The sequence below is a fragment of the Mustela erminea genome, chromosome 3 (genome assembly GCF_009829155.1).
Source record: "Mustela erminea isolate mMusErm1 chromosome 3, mMusErm1.Pri, whole genome shotgun sequence".
Lineage (NCBI taxonomy): Eukaryota > Metazoa > Chordata > Mammalia > Carnivora > Mustelidae > Mustela > Mustela erminea.
In genome coordinates, this window is record NC_045616.1 from 98292955 (window position 1) to 98316326 (window position 23372).

The following is a 23372-nucleotide window of genomic DNA, read 5'->3' on the forward strand; positions in this document are numbered from 1 at the left end:
AGACCCTCTGTGAGACAAGATGGTGTAAATATTAAAATTATAACAGTGGTTGCAGCTTAAACATTTTCTCCTCAGCTATAAGAATAGTGCCTGCTAATTCTAGGGCATTCTGGTGCCCTAGGGTTCAAAAGAAAGCCTAGTGAAAAAAGTTTTGAGGGATACAGAGCATTTGTTTCCTATGCTATACAGAATGGGATATGTGAAGGCCCCCCAAAGATGTCTGCCTCTGATGTCCAGAACCTAGGAATACATAACCTCACATAGCAAAATAGTCTTTGCAGCAGTGATTATGTTAAGGAACTTGAGATGAAAAGACAATCCTTGTTATCTGCCTATGTCCAGAAATCACAAGAGGACTCATGAAATAGGCAAAGGAGAAGTCAAAGTCTGAGAGACAAGGTGTAAACAAGAGTTGGAGAGGAAATAAGATGTTATGCTTCTCACTCTGAAGCATGGAGGAAGGGGCCACGAGCAAGGAATGCAGGCAGCCTTGAGAAAAGGCTGAAAAGTCAAGGACATGGATTCTCCTCTTCAGGCTTCCAGAAGGAAACAGCTTGGCCAAAACCTTGTAGCCCAATGTAGCCCAATGACACTGATTTCTGACTTTCTGAAGAGCAGAGAAGAAAGAAATCTGTGTTGAGTCCCTGGTTTCAAGATGAATTATTATAGCAGCAATAGGAAACTAATACATTTATCAAGCTCCTAAAAAAAAAATAAAGGAAAATAAAGAGAGGAAGCCCCTTGCATCACTTGAACTTTGGGCGAAGGTATTTGATTCTTAGAACACCTACAGGAGGGACACCTGGGTGGCTCAGTGGGTTAAGCCACTGCCTTTGGCTCGGGTCATGATCCCAGAGTCCTGGGATCCAGTCCCACATGGGCTCCTTGCTCGGTGGGGAGCCTGCTTCTCTCTCTGCCTCTGCCAGCCTCTCTGCCTGCTTGTGTGCTCTCTCTCTCTCTCTCTCTCTCTCTCCCTCTCCCTGACAAATAAATAAATGAAATATTAAAAAAAAAAAAAAAAAAAGAACACCTGCAGGATCTGCTTCCCCCCGCCCACCTTCCGAAATCCAAACAGGCTTTAGCCTTCAGTTGCCACTCATCAAAAAACAAAATAAGGAAGATGGGAAAATGTCCTACTCACCCAAATAATCTGAAAAATTCCATGATGGGGAAAATGTTTTGGCATAACATCTCAGACAAAGTGCAATTTTAAAAAGGTAAGTATACATACGGAACAGGTTCAGCACAGGAACAATACCAAAGATATGGGAACTGAAGCTTCATGTATACATAAGACTTCCATGAATGTTGTCTTAATTTTCATGATTCCTCCTTAAATATGTATTTATATTATAAATATAATGTGTATTTAGCTACTTACTCTGGACTGAATCAGGTAATTCAAAGGAAGTACAAATCAGCCACATTTGAACAAATGAGATCATTTAACTATTTTTTTTTAAGATTTTATTTTTATTTATTTGACAGACAGAGATCACAGGTACGCAGGCAGGCAGAGAGAGAGAGAGAGAGAGGAGGAAGCAGGCTCCCCACTGAACAGAGAGCCCAATGTGGGGCTCGATCCCAGGACCCTGAGATCATGACCCGAGCCAAGGCAGAGGCTTTAACCCACTGAGCCACCCAGGCGCCCCATCATTTAACTATTTTAAATGAAAACTTATTAAGTATTTTCTCTATCATTAAAATGTCAAGAACAATTTCATGCTGTCAGAGACATTTATTCTCCAAACTCTTTTTTCTTCTTTCTTAGTTTAGAATCCACCACTAAGTGAAAGACTCTCCCTTAGCATCTTACCCCTGATGTCAGGGTGCTTCAAACAAGGTCAGGTAAAATATAAATGACACATGGTTCTGATCATCTATTAATGTTGGGCTTTCGTATCAAACACACACACACACACACACACACACACACACAAATAGTAAGGAGAAAGGGAATGTCAAATTCTCTGGATTTTGATAGTTCTGCAGTAATCTGAATGAAGCAGATAGTTCTTCCGGTTCAGTGAAAGTGCTTACAAAAGATAAAGAGAAATCCTGAAAAGTCAAATTTGCCTAAGATTTGAAACAGAAAGGTCCAAATGGTAGAATTCAAGAGTTTGCAGGAAAACCTAGGTCATTATGTCATCTTATCCGGTTTCATTTTGTCTTTTCGTTTTGTTTTGTCTTGTCTTTGTTTTTCACAGGGGAGAGTTAGTCCCCATGTAAAATACAGCCTGGGGTCCAGAAAGTTCATGCAAGAAAGTATTCACCCTAAGAACTTGCAAATAAGAAAGGGCCATGCAGCAAGCTGGCAGCAAAATGAGAAACAACCTCTCAGAGAAAGGTCAAGAGATGATGTAGAGTGAAAAATCTCCAGGGAACTGTCAGTTTCTGAAAATGAAAATGACAAAAGTGACAAATTTCAGAGAGTCTGAGGAGAGCAAAGGACAGAGGTTGAAAAACACAGAATAGAACCACCGGCCCTCTTCCTCTGAAAGACCAGTCAAGGTCGTTTCCTCAGAATCCCTTAGGAGTTCACCCCTAAAGAAAGCAAAGGGGAACCTCATCCTGATCATTGTTAATCAAGAAGAGATTCTTCCTGACCAAGGTGAAGCCAGGAAGGCAGAGATCAGGGCTCTCTGAGCTGACATCCACAGCCCCAACCTTATTACCTGAGCTCCTTAGGTGCTTTTTTCTTTAATATAAAAACAGGGGGGCCTGTGTGACTCAGTCAGTTTGATGAAGTTCTAGAACCTAGGTGAGGTTTGGTGGGCTGAGGTCCGGAGCCGATGACCAAGAAAGAATTCTTGAGACATCTTTGGTGCAAAATGGTGGTTTATTAAAGCACGGGGACAGGACCCATGGGCAGGAAGAGCTGCTGCTGCCCCGGGTTGTGAGGGTAGGCATGTTATATACCCTGCTGTTGGGGGAAGGTGAGGGGAAGGGAGGTTTCAGTGGAGTTTTCATATGCTAAAGAGGGCCTACAAGGTGCCAGGATGTTCCAGGCCTGCCGGAGGCCTTGCCCTTGCTGCTGGATCAATGTTGTCTTTAGACCAGCCATTAACATTAAGATAGTTGGGAGACTTTTTGGTGGGGTGTCACAATCCTGCTATCAATCGTCTTTGTTAGTGAGATTTAGGACATTTGTAAGCCAATGGAGACTCCTGTCTAGCAGGATTGTGAGCTCTGCAAGTTAACTGTTTGCTTATTGTTCATGGCAGTCAGGGCTGCCTGAGGGATGCTACACTTATGGAGGGAAAGGGTGAAGAGGGGGTGCAAGGCGCCAGCTTTTGCTTTGTCCTCAGCCAGCCTCCTGCTCCCTCATCAAGTTGAGCTTCAGACTCTTGATATTAGCTCAGATCTTGATCTCAGGGCTGTGAGTTCAGGCCCTGCATTGGGCTCCATGCTGGCCATGGGGCCTACTTAAATAAAAATTTTAAAAAATTAAAATTAAAATTAAGAAAACAATAAAAAGACATAGAAGTGTCATACAACCTGTTTCGTAGTGATCTCCTGAGCACCGATGACCAAGGTTAAACCTACACCCACAGTACACACACACACACACACACACACACACACACACACAAGCATGCACACACAAACTCACAGTAAAGAGTTATTAAGCCACTCCCCAGCTGGTGACACCTCTCCCTGTCACTAGCAGAGGATACTTTCTCTCTCTTCTTTCCCATCCTATTGTCTCTTTACATCTCCCTCTTCATCTAGGTACTGAGGGAAGCATTCACAACATTGACTTGAACTGCTGATAATATTCAGCAATTTAAAAGCTTCCCAAGCCCTACCCATTGTTGCGTTTTTAAGCATTTTGAGAAACAATGCAGCAACTCTGGTGGCAGAGCTCCAGGCTTGGGGCCAAATGGAAGCTGAACTGAGAACAGTCCAGAAGGTTTTCACGTACAGCCTGCCTATCTCCCAACCAGGCACTCCAGCCTCAAAGAGATAAAGACGTGAAAAAGCCTCTCTTTAAAGAACAAAATATGTAATATTTGTCCAACCATGAAGATTCTTTGCTTTTTTATTATATCTTCTCCACACTTGGGATATGGTTTAAAATGCACAGATAGCCATCACTTAACTACTTTGAGATAAGTTTATATCTTTTGGAGGTTTAAGTCATTTCTTTCAAAAGTTATTTTTAACGATGTTCATTTTTGAAGAAAACGCTAGAATACAATGTCATTCTGCAACAGCGGTTTTACATCAAATGCTTTTTACTTTAAGTTGTGAAAACAACATCGATTATACTGCCAAATGTTGCTTAAAAAAACCCACAATTCTGTACCATAAAAGGACTTTGAGTCTTGTTTATTATCATCTAAATTGTACATCGTACACTTGACGGCAACAGATTGTATGCTAAAAAGCCTTCACTATCTCGACCAATAGATATTATAATAAAACAACTCAGAAGTTTTTGCAAAAGCCTGATTTGGTGGATTCCTAATCTAAAAGAAATCTTTTTGTTCCCCTAAGACAAACGCTGATTGTGTCCCTGCCTCGATTGTTCCGCCCAGTGGTGTTTGGTAATCCTGGTCACCCAGAACAGCATTGAAAAGAGATGAGAGGAAAGGACAGAGATGTTGAACATGTCTGAATTCCATCCCCAAAGGGCCGCACCCTGAGGCACAAAGGCTGGTTTTTGTCTCCCCACATTGCATCACACATAGGTATTTTTATGTTCCTCCTGGGAAACAGCAAAGAAATTTCAGAGGGACAAATCTATTAGCATCCATTGAACGAATCCAAGAGTCTGTCCTCGTCTGAGCTAATGTCATTTGCCTGGTTTCAAAGTTTACTTGCCTTTGGAAACAGAGTATGAGTCCAGGTTCCCATGGTGGTGACCACATTTCTTCAACAAGTTAGATGAGGGGAGCCAACGGTATTTCTATGTCTAAATAGAGGTTCAGAGTGTCAGAAACATGGGGACCAATCTCATGATTTCCTAACATCACTGCAAAATCCAAAGATTGACTTGGAGTTTGTGCATAATGATATGTTAACATATAGGCTAGTCCTGGATAAAAAAATAATATAGAATTCACTCAGCTGGCTTTTTTGATGCAGGAAAAACCTGGTTTAGCTAATGTCTTATACTGTCATATATAGAACTTAATGGAAGACAGTAATGCTGGATTTGATACCTGCTTATGTCTGCTTTCTTACAACTGACAGAATATTCTAGGCTGAACTTGTACATTGAACGTGTACAAGGATTTGAGTTATACCATTCTTTTAAAACTCTTGCATTGGCTCTATTGCCATCAGAAAACAGAAGCTTTATAGCTCTTGTATTGTCCAAAGATATGTCTCATCCAACTTGATCTTACGGATCTTGTCACTTCCTATCAAGAGGTGGACTCTATCTTTCTCTTGAAAGGTGAAATCAGGCTCTAAGATTCTGTAATTCCCTGGTTTTTCCAGTAGACAGCAATAATAATTAAAGACACATTGATTCTCCTAATGACATGAACAAAGTTTCTGAACAACTGACTACGGCCTTAGACTGAAAGGGTTTCCCTGCCAGCCTTTAAGGCATCCTTTATTCATTCTGATACTTGCTGAACATGATCTAATTTGCCTGACAATTCTGGCTTGGGAAGTTTTGAATATACGATATGTCTAAAGAGTATGTTAAAAATAAAGCTATCATATTACGGATCAGCATTAGCAATGAAACATTTGAAACAAGACCACAGCCATCCCTAAATCTTCCTCTTGGATACACGCAGAACTTAAATAGATACCTGCTATAAATAGTTAAGAAAGAAAACTTGGTACAGCCAAGCTTACGGGATTCGAAGGTGCCTAGTTCTATTTTTCTCAGAAGAAAATGTTTCATTTTCTTATTTGTTGTTTCATCTCTTATTTTATCCAGGTGTCTTCTCCCAGAAATGATTCATTGTTTCACAAGGCCTATGAAAAGAAAGACCAAATTCAGGGATCGTCACTAGAGTCTGATGCATGGGGACAGCTCAGTGATTTAAACCACAGGACTTCCTTATTTTTCAAACCAGGTTCTAGCTTTTACTTCAGGCATTCATAATAAATTCATGAAGATGAGCTCCAGGCTTGTTTTCCTCACTTGTCTATCCTGTGTTTGCAGGTTCTTCCATATCTTTACATGAGCATGGCTCCCAGCAGGAACTACGGATTTCTTAAATTTTTCAAAGTCTTCTTGGGGCCATTACATCAGCACTAAAAACAACTGACTGTTGAGTGGGAACACACATTTTTTGGCTTCCCAATAATAATTATCTGCAGTGTAATATGGAACTGTCTGCTATACTCTACTAACTGGGGAAACAAAATAAGGTCCCATTGTTTTTACTGTTCAAATTAAGTTGTCCTAATTCTCCCAGTCCACCTGTGGGGCAAAGCATTTCTTCCATTCCTGGGGTCTTTATTCCCAAAAGAAGTTCCTAGACTCAGGGGTGTTTGCTCTGTGCATTGGCCCAGTTCTGATGACCAGCTATCCCAGGAGAGAGCCTAGAACACCTCCCTTGGTCAGAGTCTTAGTCTGTTCAGGCTACTGTGTGAAAACACCATCGACCATACAATGCGGCTTACAAACAAACACGTATTTCTCACAGTCCTGGGGGCTGGCACTGCCAGGCTCAAGACCCTGGTGGATGTGGTGTCTGGTAAGGGCCCTCTTCCTAGATCACAGAAGGCTGTCTTCTTGCTGTGTCTTTATCTGGTGCTGGTATCAAGGGAGATTTCAGGGGTCTCTATTATAAGGGCACGAGTCACTCCCAAAGGCCCCCACTTCCAAATACCATCATTGGCAGCTAGGAGTTTAAGATATGAATGTTGGGAGAATACAGATATTCAGTCTGGATCGGTCAATCCAGTAGTCAATGCTCTTCAGCTATCGTGGTTTGATTATCACTCTGCTGATGCAGTCCTTGCCTACGGAACAGCTGCCAATGCTGACCTGATAGGAGTTTCTCCCCGTTCAGGGAAGGGCAGTATGGAGGTGTTGTTTCACTGAGATTGTTCTCAGACCTATAGCTCTGTAGACACTCAGCTCCTCACCCTCCACACAAACTAGGTCACAATCCCAAGGTTACTCCTGATAGCAAAGGAGCTGACTCAGAGGTATCCACTCATCCAACACATGTTCTGCTCAGAATTGCATCCCCCGCCGCCCCCCCCCCCCCCCGCCCCGCGCAACGGCACTTACTACTTGGGCTTCATTGGGTCACAGTCCTGGGCAAATGAGTCCCCAGTGCTGCCTCACTCCAGGTAGGGGGATAAGCCAGCATGAGGCCGCATTCGTTTTATAGGTTAGGGATGACCGATGGCAGTGTGCTCAGAACCTGTGGAGAGAGGACTGGGATTGGGAGGTGCTCACTGGGCACTGAAGTTCGAATGGGATGAGACGGGAAGCCACCAGAAAGTTTCCTGATGAGTAGGAGGAGGCATGGTCAGGGACCACACCTCGGTTATAATTTCTGCATTTCCCCCTTATCTCAATGCCAAATACCCCCTGTGATTATCCTTTAGGGTCTCCATTATCTTGCAAGGGTGAAGAACGCTGCATGTGGTGTGAAGCAGGAGACCCTCCCCCATAAGAGATGTCCCTTTTATGATTGCCTCCTCCACAGGCCCAGGGATTTAGAGCACTGTAAAGATCTTTGAGGGAAAAAACGCAACTTTCTAAAATCCATGAAGGGAAAACTGTCAGCTCTCTTCCTGAGGAGTCAATTAATTAAAGTTAAGTCCTCTCAAACACCGCCAAATGCCAGCTCCAGATGAAAGGACATGCACACGCATTATGCTTTGACCCCTTGTCTGCAGTCGAGTACCTGGCAGATTTGTGGAAAGCAGATTGTGTGCTGATCCAACAGAAATGGGTATTAGCTCACAAGGAAGGAAGATGAAGAGCTCAAGGACGATCTCAAGTATTTCATGTTTGGGACTTTTCATCTTTTTCCCCCTCTTCTGTTCCTCTTTGCAAAGTTTTCATCTTTTTTCCCCACCCACATGTGTATGCCTTGAATCATGTCAGTATTGTCTTCTCATGGGGTTGTGTCTGGGATGAACACTACTCTGAAGCCTGTCCAGTTTGGGGTCTGAGTAGGTGCCTCTCTCAGCTAACGATACCTCCCCTTTCAGATGTTAGAGATGCAATGTGATCCTGAAGCAAAGTTCCGAGTTCAGCGCCAGGTGCACAGGCATACAGAGCAGGTCACCGTCATCGGCTAGAAGAGTCGGGTACCCACATCAGAAAAAAGGTGCTTTTGCCACCAGTGGAACACCAGCCTAGTGGAGGTACTTACTGTGGTCCTTCCAACCCTAACCCTGTCCCATCAGGTTGACACAGGTGGGAAAGTTGAGGATTGGAAATTTCTTCTCTACTTTTCATCTTTCACATTCCTGTTGAAAGGCAGTCTCCAGTCTCAGCAATTACCACTCCTTTCTACCATTAGAGGTTAATTTATTAGACTACTTTCCCAAATAAGTAGAGGAAACATGGCATAGAACAGGAAAGTCGGAGAATGCCTGATATCAAGAGTTGAAAGAGAAACATGGCTAGCCTAGGTGAAGTGGGAGACAGGAACAAACAGATGGAATGCCCACTACAGACCACAACAACTCAGTTAAGTAGCTATCAATCCCCCTACCATAGGTACACATTATTTTGTTTTTTTTTTTTTAAAATCTTTTTTCTTATCTATTTATTTATTTGACAGAGAGAGATCACAAGTAGGCAAAGGCAGGCAGAGAGAGAGAGAGGAGGAAGCAGGCTCCCCGCTGAGCAGAGAGCCCGATGCGGGACTCGACCCCAGGACCCTGAGATCATGACCCGAGCCGAAGGCAGCGGCTTAACCCACTGAGCCACCCAGGCGCCCTATTTTGGGGTTTTTAAACATAAGAAAACTGAATTTCAGAGAGGTTAATAATTTTTGCCACCATGGACTCAGGAGCTAAGATTGAACATCAAGACAGCCAATCCTTCTGCCATGCTACTACCTAGGGTCATACTCATCCCTTCAATCCTTTTCTGGAGGAAGCCACAGCTGGGAGAGTCCCCATCACCTTTGACTTCACCTGGGGAGGAAGGGTTGCAGAGCTCCCTCTTCAGACGCCTGGAACTGCCCCTGCTTCTTCACCTGCTGGTTGAGAGTCTAATGGATCTGTGTTAAATCATACGCTGTGCAGTAACAATTAACCATAACTAGCATAATAATACTATTGTTTACTGAGGGTTGTGCTGTGCTAGACACGATGCCAAGCAATTTACAGACACTGTCTCAGAGAGAATGCGACTTAAGCAAATACCATTACCGGTCATTGGCATTTGACCTTTTCCTTGGAACCTAAAAGCCACACCATCTCAATGCGTGTTCAGGTCATGGAACCAGCTTGTTAATTGATCTAGAAGCCAATTCTATTTTATTTTTTCTCTGCTGATTAAACTCCCTCACCCGCCCTCTCCTGACCCTGAAATAAAACTTTAGGGATGTTTCTGATTTCCAATCATGCTTAGATAATAAAAGTTCTCTGGTTACCTTCAAACATTACTGAGTCTGGTCCAGTGGAAAACTGTACCATTTAGGCAATTCTAGGAGAGTCACAAAATTCCAAACTCGTTCAGAGTTGAAGCCTCTCATTATCACCCCATCCGTGTCTGTTCTGCCCTGGAATTCTGCCATGAGGAGGGGGAGGAGAAAATGTTGGGCTTCTTAACCTCTTGTCCTCCCTTCTCTCCCCCACAGTTCCTGCTCTAATTGCTCTGTGATTAGGCCCAGGGATAGGGCTAGGGAGAGAAGTTACAGAAGTAAATTGGTGTTTGTGCCCTTTAGGCATGGGGCATATCTCAGGTGGGCTTGATTCTAGCAGGGTATGGCAGCAGGTTCTAGGAGAAGCCAGTTGGAGCCTTTGACCACAGTGCCCTTGAATAAGCAATGCCTCTTTCGTGGCCACCTATCATCCCGTTGGCCTCTGGGCTTCAGAAGTCTATGCCTCTGTGGGATCCTTTTACTACTCCAGACTATCCTCATGGATAGGCCGGCTCTCTCCTAGAAGGCCCACATCTGATCCATGGAGACCACCATTTTGCACTGCCATCTTGTTTGCTCAAGGAGGTACACTCTCCCATTGCTCCACCAAATCTGGGCTGATCTAGCCTCACATTCAAGCCTGGGGACGGGGTGTGTTCAGCTACCTAAGTGGTCCCTTGAAGCTCCTTTCACTGATCATAAGGAATAAAACTCCTCCCTTTTCAATAGCAACACTCAGGATGAACAAGGGAGCTTCTGCCATCTCCTTAGCAAGTGGGATCTGATGTATTTGGGACCTCCTCTTTTATTCTCTGGTTGGGCAGGCTTCACTGAGACAGCACAGGAGATTTTTGAAGACCTACTACACTCCAGCAAGTCATGGATTCACATTCCTACCCTTGTCTTCCACCCCTCCCACGTGAGAGAGTCTGTGCTTTGTGACAGTCAGAACTCCTTCTATTGTCAAGTTCTTGAGCAACAGACACCCTGCTCTCTCTCTCACATGTCATGACTGCATGCAACTCCCATCAGTTGGTTCATGTTCCTTAAATAGTTTACCATAAGCTGCTGAAAGCCTTTTTTATTTTTTTTTTAAGAATTCCATTGTCAGCCTTACAATTCATCTCTTATGGCAGAAGGGAAGGGTTATAGTCTGTGCTCAAAAGAGTCCCAAAGAAACCGCAAAGACAAGACTGGGCTGAACTCCACAATAGAGAAGACACCGGCGCATGCAACCAGAAGTATATACAAATGCAGGACAGACAGAGGGACAAGGAGAGGCATGAATGAGAGCAGACCCATAGATCTAAGGAATGGCAGGAGATAAAGATTTTGCTACCAAAACCTGGAAAGTACAAGAGAGACTCACAGTTATTTTCAAAGGTGAGGCCACACCCAGCCATCTTTAACTGTCATAAAACTAACACAGGGACCCAGACTGTACCCCTGATATGGTCAGACATTGGGTGTGATATGAGTGGCCACTGAGAGAATATAAGGCTGAAAAGTCATCATTTCAGCTCTCAAATAACACCCAGAAGTTCCTGAAAAGTTTATATAAAACTACAACCATATGAAGCAAGTTGGCCTTGCTCAACATTCAGGGCCCCCAGAGCTGGTGTGAGCCTTTCCATCTCATAAATCACTGTGGCCAAACCTATGCTTCTAAGTGGCAGAAAACATCACAAAGAAGCCAACTACTTAGGAGTGAGAGTTTTTTTTTCAGGTGTCTCCCAGTTTAGAGTCAGCTTATTTGCTAGCAGTATTCAGCTTTCTACTTTCCAGAGATCATCTTTGCTTGGAATTAATCTGTAGATAATCTGGATTAAGGAGTTCTAGTCTCTTAATAAAATGGATCACCTCCACCTGTTGATGTGGCAGGTACAAGATTATAGAAACCTAGTGGTTCACTGTCTTCTACTCTCCTCAACTTTCTAAGGAAGATTCTCAGAACTGCTCAGCTTCCCAGCCTTCATCTCTCAGAGAGCGTAGTAGGTAAAGGCAAGACGAGTACTTAGGGACACTTAATTTCTTCACATAAATTCAAAGAAAGAAAGAAAGAAAGAAACTGAGCTCTCTAAAAAGGAAAACTTCCAGAAATAACAGGGAGAGGAGGAAGCAAGCTTAAGCATCGAGAACACTGAAGAGCGAGCCAGCAAATCCTACAGATTTGTAGAGACCGTTTGTTGGGAGAGCTTTCTAGGAACCTCTGCTGGGCCGGTAGGGCTTTTCAGAGATGACCAGGTAAAGAGGTTTCCAGGCAGTTCAGTTGTGTGTTATGTGATGTGAACTCCCTCTAGACACCTTCACTAAGGACGCACATTATGTTTCAAGACTTATGGAAAGCAGAAGTGTCTCTTTGATATGTGCTATTGACTTGAGCTTGACCTTAGAGTTTGGATGGCATGAAAAAGGGTCACATTAATGAGATGATGACAGTTGACCTACCCTTGAGAATGAAAAGTCAAGATCATTTAACCCTAACTCACATGTGCTTACAAGCAAAACAGAAGAGCAGCCATGTGACCTGCCCCCGCATCCTGCTCCTCTCCCCTCAGTTGGACCCAGGCTGCCATCAAACATCACCACAGCAATGGTTGAGCCTCACATGTTGGTCTTCTACTACCTCATGAAGGCCCCACCATGTTGTTTCCTGGAAGGAATAGTCCACAAACATACAACCATTTCTGACTGTGGATGATTTACTTTCTTTCCTGGATTTTTCTGTACGTCCCAAATATGCTGTGATAAATAATGTACATGGTTAAAATTCTTTAATATGCACACATAATATTTTAAAAGAAAGCAATCGGACACTTGGATGGTTCAGTCAGTTAAGCATCTGTCTTCAGCTCAGGTCAAAGGAAGAGTGAGGGGAACAGAGTCAGAGACAGGGAAAGATAGAAGGACACATACATGAAAGAGAAAGTAAAAGGATAATCATTTTGCTGGTTTTGAGTAAAGAGGCTTTGTGAAGGTCTGCAGACAAAGGGGAAAAAAAGCTAAGAAAGATGTAAAAAGAAGACATCAGCAAGAGAGAAGACTAATGAGAATAATGAAGCATCATTCCAGAAACGGTGGACCAGGGAGGGTTCAAGAAACAGCATGACTCAAGACTCACAAAGACTATGTAGAAAGTAAGAATGCTGGGGGTACCGGGGTAGCTCATTTGGTTAAGCATCTGCCTTGGGCTTAGGTCATGATCTCAGGGTCCTGGGATTGAGCCCAGTGTCAGGTTCCCTGCTCAGTGAGGAGTCTGCTTCTCCCTCTCCATTTGCCTCTCCCTATTCATGCTCTCTCTCTCTTTCTCTCATAAATAAAAGAGAGAAACAAACAAAAGCAAGCAAATCATCTTCTTAATTGTTATGATGGTTCAATAGAGGGTCAGTCAATTATAGTTGCTTATAGAACCAATGCCTATGGACATTTCCAAAGAATAAAATTAATGACTTCGACTTTGGTGATTTGAAAGTTAGCCCTCTTGGATGCATGGAACTAGAATGAATCGTCCTTAACCATCCCTTCTTTCTCTGTAATAAGGAAACTCTGCTTCCTCTTTGAGCTTCCTCTCTGCCAACCTGTTTTTATGCTGCAGCCTGAAAGATCTATGTCAAATGACACACACTCTGGCTATCTTCAGACTCCTACAGTGTTATTAGTGGAATTAAAGCCACGCTGTTCTGCCAGGTTTTTGAGGTCTTCCATACACCGACCACATCACCTCCCAGATCCCACCAACCACAGCCAGCACCCTCCACACATTGCTGCCCCAGCCCTGGGTGCATCCAGGCTAGCTCTGCCCCTGCTGGTGTGAGACCCCCCCCCTCCCTCCACTGCCCACATCCACTAGACCATCGAAGGTCCAGCTCGGATGTCCTATCCTCTGATGCACCATCCCCTTTCAACCATAATCCATGCTGTGTTGAGAGCTTCCATCTTTAAATTCCTTCGACTTTAATTACTTGTACTATTTGCAGGTTTTTTTCCTATCTCTGATTACCTACTCAGTCGTCCTGCACGATTTAGCCCTGTAGTATATTATAGGATATTATAACAATCCTACTTACGATGCTGTCATTGCAATGAGAGAGAACTGGTATTTGCATGTCTCCCATGAGCGGGCTTTCCACAGCACCTTTTGGCAAGGAAGCTCACCTTGCCGTTCTATGGTCGTTCTTTCTTGCCTGTTGAGATCCACCTACTTCAGATTCCTATTTTAATGGTTCTGGAAGGGCTCTTTTACTAAGATTAAAAAAGACAACCCAAAAAAGTAACCTAAGAACCAATGGTTTCCCATGATGGGCTACGGAATGAATCCTATTACTGAATATTTAAGTGATGCATTTAAATTATACAACAAAATGGATCCAAAGTTTGTTCTTTGAGATATTTATAGACATCATACCTACCCACGAAGAACGGGTAATGGGCAAATAAATTCAGTAAATACTGGGTTAAACAAACACGTTCCTTTCCTGTAACATTTCTTAAAGTGTCAAAACACTGGCACTGGGAATCTCCCTGAACAAGTTAGCTTAGCGCATGTGGGTATTTCTATAAGGGAGTTGACCACAGGCCCATTTTCCTATAGAGTGACTTCTAGGGGTGCGTTCCAAGGCACTCACTCTGTCTGACACTGACGTGCCTCGCCTCAGATGTTCCCTTCCTAAGCCCCCTCATCAGGATCTTCCCTGAACCTAGAGCAAGGGGCCTCTAAAGGGAATGTTTCTTTTCTGTTCCTCCCTTCTCCTGTGCTCTGTTCCCTGCTCTGGGCGAAGCCCTTTGCTCTTGTTTTGCACACCTCACCCTTTTCATGTTTAGTGTTGAGTCACGTCCCAAACTGAAGATACCTCCTGGCCTCTTTCTGCATTTGTTCAGTTTGAATTCCCACGCAGTGAGGCAGCCTCATGTGCCGACTAACACGGGTGGCTCTGGGGGCTCATGGCCTGGCTTTCACTCTGCACTGCAGCCGCTCTGTAAGCCAGGGACATTTCCTCAACACTCGGCACCTCCTCGTAAGTGGGAACAATTACAGAACATGCTTCAAGAGATTTTGTGGGAGGTCAGTGTATGTAGAGCACTCACACAGAATCTGACCTCTAGTGCAGGCTATTGGTGATCATTAGTGTTAATCCTCAAGAATTCCATTTCTCAAATGAGAGCTACTGCTGTGACTCTTCGCTATGGTGGGGATCCGGGTAAATCCCCAACCATCAGGAAGTCAAGCTCACAATTTTTGAAAATCACTTGCTGTACTTGCCTGAGAAGAAGTTTCCTCTTATTCTTTGGTGGGGAAAAAAAGAAAGAAAATCAAAGAGAAGAGAGCAGCCTCTGGGCTGGGTGTGACCTCAAGGAGTTACTTTCTAAAATCCTGCTTCAGTGGGTCAGTAAACTTCTCCTGTCAGTGGCCAGACAGTAAATGTTTTAGGCTTTTCAATACATAAGTTCTCTGTGGTAACTCCTTGAATGGGCATGGCGATCTTCTGGTGAAATTTTATCTACGAAATCAGACAGCTGTCTGGATTTCCCCCACAGGCCTTATTTGTTGACCTCTGCTCTATTAGTAACAACCCCGAATTTCCAGCCGGGGTGTCTCTGTCCACCAGATGTGGGAAAGGAACCTGACTCCTCTGGGAACCCGTAGAAATGAGAGAAGCCAGTCCAGGGAAAAGGCCAACAAATTTTGGAGAGAAGGGCCAAAACGAATACAGTCTCCATGACACTTTAGACTTTTGGGTCCATTCTGCCAAAGGCCATCCTACCTCAGGACTCTTGGTTATATAAGCCCATCAATTCCCATTACTGTTTAAGCTGAATTGAGGCAGGTTTTCTTGTCATGGGCAAACCAAGATCTTGTACCGAGACAATGTGATTAGAGCGACATTAAGTCCATCAGTGACCACTTAATGGTGGATGCTCTGGGTGTTGGATTTGTGTTTTATTTGTAGTTAAAACTTTCACTGAGTGACTCAGAAAAGAAATTTAATGACGAAATCCGATTCTGGAATAAAGTCAGAGTCATGCATCTAAAAATGTCTAAGCACTTTCGTCATTTCTAAAGTGCTTGGGGGCATTATCTTTCAAGTATCTATTATTTCTAGTTTATTTATAAAGCGCTCTTATATTCTGATTTTATTGCTTCTGGCTCTTCTGTTATTCTACATAATAAAAACAAGGAAATTCCTCCATCAATCTATAACCCCTTAAAGGTCTGACTGTAGTTGAGAGGGACTCTGAATAAATTCAGCAGAGGCACTGGTCATGCCTTCGTCAATCAGCTTTTTCTTGTCAGGTTTCCTTAACACCTCAGAATCAGCCCCAAACAGAAAGCTCCAAGATCCTATGGCCACCATTTCTCTCGTTTAAAGCAGAATAGGTGGTGAGGGCACGCAGACGGAGGGTCTGGAAGTATTTTCCAAGTCCACTAGAGACTCTGCCTCTTGAACACAAGAAATGGTAAAGGACTCACTTAGGGTATTTACCCCACAGCTGGGAACCATGCCTGTGAGGTCTCTGAGCATGTGGCAGAAACTCCACCTTAGACGGCACCAATCCTCACGCGCCCACCCCCTCAGACATTCCCTGTGTTCATGGAACCTCACTGACTTGCAGACCATCTCTGGAGCATTGATGATAAACATGGTCCTCGCCTTGTGCATCAGTTGCCACACTGGTCAAGTGACAGCCCTCATCAGACAAGGTCCCTTTTGGACATTAGGGATGGGTCACTGACTTTGTTCATGTGCTGAGTCAGTTGTTTGTGCTGCTGTAACAAATTACCATACACTTAGTAGCCTAAAACAATACAAATTTTGTACCTTACAATTCCGTAAGCTGAAGAATGATGTCTCACTAGACTAAAAACAAGATGTCAGCCATGATGCATGGCTTCCGAAGGCCATAGGAGAGAGTTTCCTCATCTTTTCCAGCTTTTAGAAGCTCCCCACAGTCCTTGGTTCATGGCTTCTTTCAATTCCCCAAACCAGTAAACAGGGATGGAGCCACATTGAATCACTCCCAACTTATTTGCTGCCTCTCTCTTCCATCCCGCTAATCCAGAACAATGTCCCCATCTCAAGGTCAGATGATTAGCAATCTTAATTCTGTTTGCAATTCTCAATTCCCCTTTGCCATGTTAGCCTAATGCATTCATCAGTTTTAGGGGTTAGAACACGGACAACTTTAGGGGCCATTATTCTGCTTCCCATGAGACGGATAGTTCAGGAAAAGCAAAATATATTGAATGGCAGATGATGTTAAGTGCAATAGAGAGAAACAAGGCAGGAGCAGGAACCCGGCATGTGGGATCTGTGTGTTCTTTTATACAACTTGATCGGAGAAGGCCTCCAGGTGAGGGGACCTCTGAGTAAAAATCTGAGAGATAAGGGAACTAACAATGAAGGTGTGTTCGGGGAAAGCTTTCCTGCAAAAGGAGCATGTCAAGTCCCCGAGGTGAGAGCATGCTAGGGGTGTGGGAGGACAGACGGACCCGAGCAGAGTCAAAGCTGGGGGAGGCCTGGAGGGGATGAAAGATGGACAGAGAGGGAAGGAGCATCATACCAACCTCACAGGCTAGGGAAAAGAGCTTTGGTTTGACTCAGAGAGCACAAAAGGGAGACATGAGGTTTTCTTCTTCAATGTTTTTAGAAGCATTTTCTTTTTAAATAATTTTGGATTTCTAGGAAAATTGCAGTGATGATCCAGCAGGATCCCATCTACCTTTTACCCAGCTTCCCAATGGATTAACTAAGTAACCCTGGCAGTTACCCAAACTAAGTAATTAGTGTTGGTACAAAGCTATCAACGAAACTACAGACCCTACTCATACTTCACTGTTTTTTGCATTCATGTTCTCTTCCAGCTCAGGATCCCATGCTGCACTTTGTCATGTCCCCTTCGTCCCCTCTGAGCTAGAATAGCTTCTCATCCTTCTCTTGCATTTCATGACCTTTATGTGTTTGAAGAGCCCTGGTCAGGTCTTTGGGAAATGTACCTTGATTTATGTTTGCCTGGCATTGTCCATGGTTACGGGTTGGGGTTATGGGTTTGGGGGAAGATTCCATAGAGATGAGTGTCCCTCTTTTCACATATCATGGGGGGTATGTGATATCACTGTGGTTAACTACTGGTGGTGTTAAATTTGATCCCTTGATGAACGTGTTGTCTGCCAGGATTACCCACTGTAAAGTAACTCTTTCCCCCTTCCACACTCTGTTCAGTGGAAGTGAGTCCTACGTGCAGCCCACACTGGAATGGAGTGCAGTAAGTTCTACCTCCTAGACTAAGGAGCTATCAAGAATCTGTGATTTAGGGGCACCTGGGTGCTCAGTGGGTTAAGCCTCTGCCTTCAGCTCAGGTCATGATCTCAGGGTCCTGGGATTGAGCCCTACATTGGGCTCTCTGCTCAGCAGGGAGCCTACTTCTCCACCTCTCTCTCTCTCTGCCTGCCTCTCTGCCTACTTGTGATATCTCTCTCTCTCTCACACTCTCTCAAAGAAATAAATAAAACCTTAAAAAGATTTTAAAAAGAATCTGTGATTTATGTTAAAACTGCCACAGTATGTAATGTGCATTTCACACATTTGTAGATACTTTGAAGCTATGGAAATACCCTGCTTCTTAAAGCTGTGCCCACTAATACTATCTCTCAGTGGATCTTGACCATAACAAGTAGTGTTTGAATAGTCGTCTTATGTTTCCTTCATTCCAGCTATGTTTTATGTTTGGAATTCTTCTCTAAGGAATATTTATCCTTTCTCCTCTATTTATTCATTTGTTTATATCAGGACAGGCTCATGTATAATCGTTTCGTTCTTTGGATAATCTAATACTACCATAATTGCTTGGTTATTCCAATTGTTCTGGCTTTGGACATTGGGCACTCTTTCAGATTAGTTCCTGTGTCCATTTGACATGCCCCTATTTCTTATTTTGTTCTTAGCGTATTTGCATATCTTGGTACTGTAAGTTGTAGTAGTATTTCCTTGGTCCTACAAGATTTTTTGGTACTCTAGGCTCATCATGAATTTTCTCTGTATAGCCCTAGAATCAGCTATTGCTTTTAGCAGCCCTGGCAACTACAGTTGGAGCATGGTATTAAGAAACCAAGATCTGGGGCACCTGAGTAGCTCAGTCAGTTAGGTGTCTGCCTTCAGCTCAGGTCATGATCTCAGGGTCCTGGATTCGAGGCTCACATCAGGCTCCCTGCTCAGCTGGGAGTCTCCTTCTTCCTCCTTCTCCTTCTCCCTCACCCTCTGCCCTTCCCCCTGCTTCCAATGCTGTCTCTCTCTCTCTCTTAAATAAATAAGTAATCTTTAAAAAGAAGATGAAGAAGAAGAAGAAAGAAAGAAAGAAAGAAAGAAGCAAGCCATGATCTGGGTACAAGTGTGTCATTGGAGAGATTTAGGCTGAAGAGAGATATGCTCTGACTTATGTTTTTAAATGATCAGTCTTATGGCTAGGTTGAAAACAGCCCCATGGGGATGACAGTTGCAATACTATTATCCAGACTTCCTGTAATCTAGAGAAGTTGTATGGTGACTAATCCAATCACTGCGAGGTGCCTGAGGTCCCCTTCCATGCACCCCCAGGCCAACTGCAGCTATTCTTCATGCGTCAAACTTTTATTGACCCCCAATGTGTACCAGGCACCATGCTATCTGCAGACGATGCAGATATGAAGAAAAGCATTCCTTCTCCCTGGGACACTCACAGGTGCAGCACAGAGTGATAAGGAGGGGAATGAAAATTTGTAAAAGATCAAGTGTTGGCATAAAAGAGAGAATAACTTTTTACTGGAAGACCACGAATGCAGAACACAAGGTTGAGAGGGTAGTTTGGAGTCATATTCACAGGGCTGGCATCTGGGTTCTACAATGTAGATGACTAACAGATGACTAACAGATGACTCTTTTCTTTGAGCCTCGATTCCCATACCTGGAGGAAATGACAAAATCTCCTTGCAGAGACCATGCCACACCCACCATGAAGTTTTGTCTTCACCTTCCATTTCCTGGTTGTCCTGCAGCTGGAGGGGGACCAAATGTCAGACTGTGGCCAAAAGAACGTGGGGAGGAAGTGGGATGGCACCCAGAGACCTGGCCCCTAAAAGCTCCTTGTGATCTTCCACAAACTCCCTCCCTTCTACGCAAAAGGCTTCAGGACAGTTGAGGCACAACAAACCACATGCTCACTGCTTGAAAGAGCTGCACAGCCAGGAACATGGGCTGTGACTTGGCGGGAGAGCGAGAAACACCGACTGCAATTCTGGGACGGCCTATTGCAACAGTTAGCCTATCCGGATTCGTATAGCAGCCCCGAGTTTGCTGGACCGCCTTAGGGAGACAGTAAGCACATGATCAGCTCTCCATAACGAGAGCCCTGGTCAGCTCAGCTATGATACACAGAAGGGGACCCACTAACGAGAGGGGACTTGAGGGTATTTGCTAGGTGGCTGGAAGGTGTGAGGAGTCCAGGGTTTTGAGGAGAGAATAAAAAAAGGACATGCCAAAAAAAGGAAGGGGGAGAAATAGGGTAAGAAAGGGAGGAGGGGGGACATATGACATGAGACAAAGGGAAGCAAGAGCTGTTCAAAAAACTGCCAGAGCATCTGTCCTGGGCAGGTGTCCTCCCCCTCCCTTTCAGGTCCAGCCCGTGACTCGGCCGTTGGTGTGGCCAGGCTCCCTGTGCCTGACAGAGCTGCCCAGAGCCTCGCTGGTACTCCTCCCTCAGCTGTGCTAGATACAGACAGAGAAATAGAGGCCTGGCTTTTTCATTTGTTTGAACCTGCTGGCAAGATCCTTCCTGGACACTTGTTTTTACTATTTGGAATGTGTTTCTTTCATCACTTTCCGGTCACAGGAACAGTCTTAATGGAGTATAGGATCCAAATTGGGAGCAGGAAGCCTCACTAAGGAAAAGCCAATCAAAAAAAGGATAGAGGTGTCCTTTGTCTCTCTGAATGGTCAGGGAACAAAGGACAAATGTGTAGAATAGGGACGGAAAAGTGGCAAAGGATGCTTTTCCTGAATGCCTCCCCCTGTGAGCAACGCAGACGTTTCCCTGGGGCTTTGGGGCTCAATCTGCAACCAGTGCAAACATTTTTCTCTGCACACAGGAATGTGTGAGGAGAATCCCGATGCTTTTAAAAAGCACTGCCTGTTTATCTTTCTCCTAAATTTAGGAGTGTTCACGGAACCAACAAGTCATTGTTGAAGGTTGTTGGGCTGTAAGGATGGTTAAGTTACTGCTTCTGCATAGGTGATGGGAAGGAACCATGTCCACAAACAGAAAATTGACACCCAGCTGATTGGAGCAAATCTACCTCATTTACTAGAGAAATCTTATCCCTCAGAAAACCACATGTTAGGAAAAATATAGAGTCAGTGTTTCCAGGCAAAAGGACCACCCCCGCCTGAAAAACAGGAAATCACTAAAACAAAGAAAACCAGATCCAAATAAAATTTGGAGGCATGTGAAATTTATGAACTCTTTACAGCGAGATGTTTACGTTCCGGCCTCAAAAATTCCTGTGTCCCTGTCTTTCCCTCCCACCTCCTTGTCTTGAGGGTTTTCCAGATTTCCTGTCTACCAGTAAGCATTTGGGAGCAATACTTCCTGCCGAAGGACTCACTTTGAGCAAGGCCTGACTATAATACGGGCTTCTAAAAGAGCCCCGTGTGTGTAAATTCAAGCACATTAGCCCATCCTGCCCTTTTCCTGGAAAGGAAATCTCATCTCCTTGTGTGTATCTGTAAATCAAAACCCACTGGCCTATGGTGTTCTCTTGAGGCTTGGCTTGGATGAGGGCTGAGCACACAAAGATCTATTCACGCCTCTGGACTTTCAAGAGAATCATATGGTCCAATCAAGGAGGACCCTGACAGCACTTACAAACCCCTATCTTAGGGACCGCCACAGCCCATGTTGTCTTCTCTTCCCAGGGGCCTTGTACAGCTGACCTGACACGGGGTGTGCCTGGGGTGGCCAGGTCCCAGAGGACCAGGGTACTCTCTCAGTAGTCAGTACCTGTCAGCGCTCAACAAAAGCAAAGAGAGTTTTGTGGTAGATATTCACTTCCTTTCTGTTTTCCCCAAAACACAAGGCTCTGGATTAGGGAAAACCTCACAGGTCAAACAATGAGTCTAGTTTTGCTTGGCTAAAGTCAAGTAAGATCTTGGCTCCAGGGTCAGCCCCCAGAGACAAAGCCTAGGGAAGGAAACTGGACCGTTAACAGCTTCTTTATGACCCTGTATTTCTGTGCCATCCCTCACAAGGTTACAAACACCAAATGTCCGAGCAGCTTTACTAAATTTCAGCAGAAGAACCTAATATCTTGGTTTCATAGAGACACCTGTACTCTACTGGGGAGAGTGGGGAATTGTATTTTGCGGTTTTGCTATCTAGGAGAGGCATTGGGTCCACACCAGCTATTTTGTTGCAGAATCTGAAATACAACCATATGCAGAGTTGATAGGTTTCGCACATCATCTTGCACAGAAGAGGAAAATAAGTAGTAGCAAAGACCATGTAGTCAGACGAGTCTGTGAAAACCATCAATTCTGCGTTATCTCCAACTTACTGGATTTCTGAATTAAAAGAAAACTCTGAAAACATTATAAACTCAGTAGCAGAAACGAAGCTAATAAGGATGAGGTAGTGGGAAAGCTACCTCCTTGCTAGTCTTTTTCATGTGACCTTTTGCTCTATTTCAAGAATGTTGGGCACTTTAATACCTAGAGATTTTACGTGCATCTGGTGCCCTCTAGTGGCAGGGAGTAATCTCCAGCCATGCAAACCTCATTTTAAAGCTTCAAGCAATCCACTCTCCCTAATTTAACCTAGCCCAGATTTACAGAGAGGGACAAGAAAATGAAGGAGCCAGAAGGCAAGAAATTGTTTTGGAGTACCTTTGTAATTTGAAAGGTAAATCCCAGCAGGTAACCCTGGGTTTACAAGATAAGGGTCTGAAGACCTTTCTTGGAGGGTTCAGCTTTCTTCCAGAGATGAGGACAGTATTCTGCCAGGTATCTTCTGGGAAACTTCATAGCTGAAAACAGGTCTCCCAGGTTGTCTTAGAAAATTCAGATAAGCTCCAGAAATCACACAGTTCCTCCTGGTTCTGAGAATGGTGAATAAGGGGGCAGGCCTCAAACATGGCACAGTCCCTAGCCAGAAGAGAACATGGACCTCCTGGGAGCTAAAATTCCCACCAGCCAGCAGGAGACCAGAGATAATAGCTTACCTAAGTCTCCTCCGTAGTCCTCCACTGTCCAAAGTCTTTCTTGCTATCAAAGTGGCTCTTAGACCTGGAGGACCATCTTCACTGCTGGTACCCACCTGTCCCCAGGGCAGAGCATACCCTCCTTCCAAGCCGGCCTCAGCACCTAAAATTTCAGCATCTCTCCCATTCATCTCTCTTGGACACTGCACTTCAATTCAGGCCTTGGTCACCTTGCATTGTGACTCAGTCACCTTGCACTGTGACTTTTTTATATCTTCCAAGTTGGGTACCCTCTGCCCTGCTCACTCGTCTTTTACATGGCTCCTAGCTGGGTGGTTGGTTGCTTGAGAAAATTTATTATCTGGTGATCTTAGGGAAAAGTACAATAAAATGACATGACCTCAGGTCGCTTCTTGAGCTGCTGGTTCCCTTTCCCCAGCTTCTCTTGCTGTGCCCACACATGCTTGGCCTTCTGTGCAGAACATGCCAGACGGCTGGCCATCCTTCACTTACTGCGAATGTCCTCTCCTCCAGGAGTCCTCCCTAGTACCGTAATGGCTCCTGCCCATGATCCCACACCAGCTGTTGGGACAGCAGCGCTCTTCACAGCAGTTCTG

General features: G+C 44.3%; 1 long non-coding RNA gene across 1 annotated transcript; it reads right to left on the minus strand.

Moving 5' to 3' along the window:
• Positions 1–4833: 4833 nt before the first annotated feature.
• LOC116586636 lies at positions 4834–22934 on the minus strand. Its single transcript, XR_004284091.1, has 4 exons — positions 22777–22934; positions 7211–7346; positions 5818–5940; positions 4834–4918 (listed from the first exon to the last, which is right to left on the minus strand). It is a non-coding gene; the product is annotated as an uncharacterized LOC116586636 (long non-coding RNA).
• Between the last annotated feature and the right edge of the window lie 438 nt (positions 22935–23372).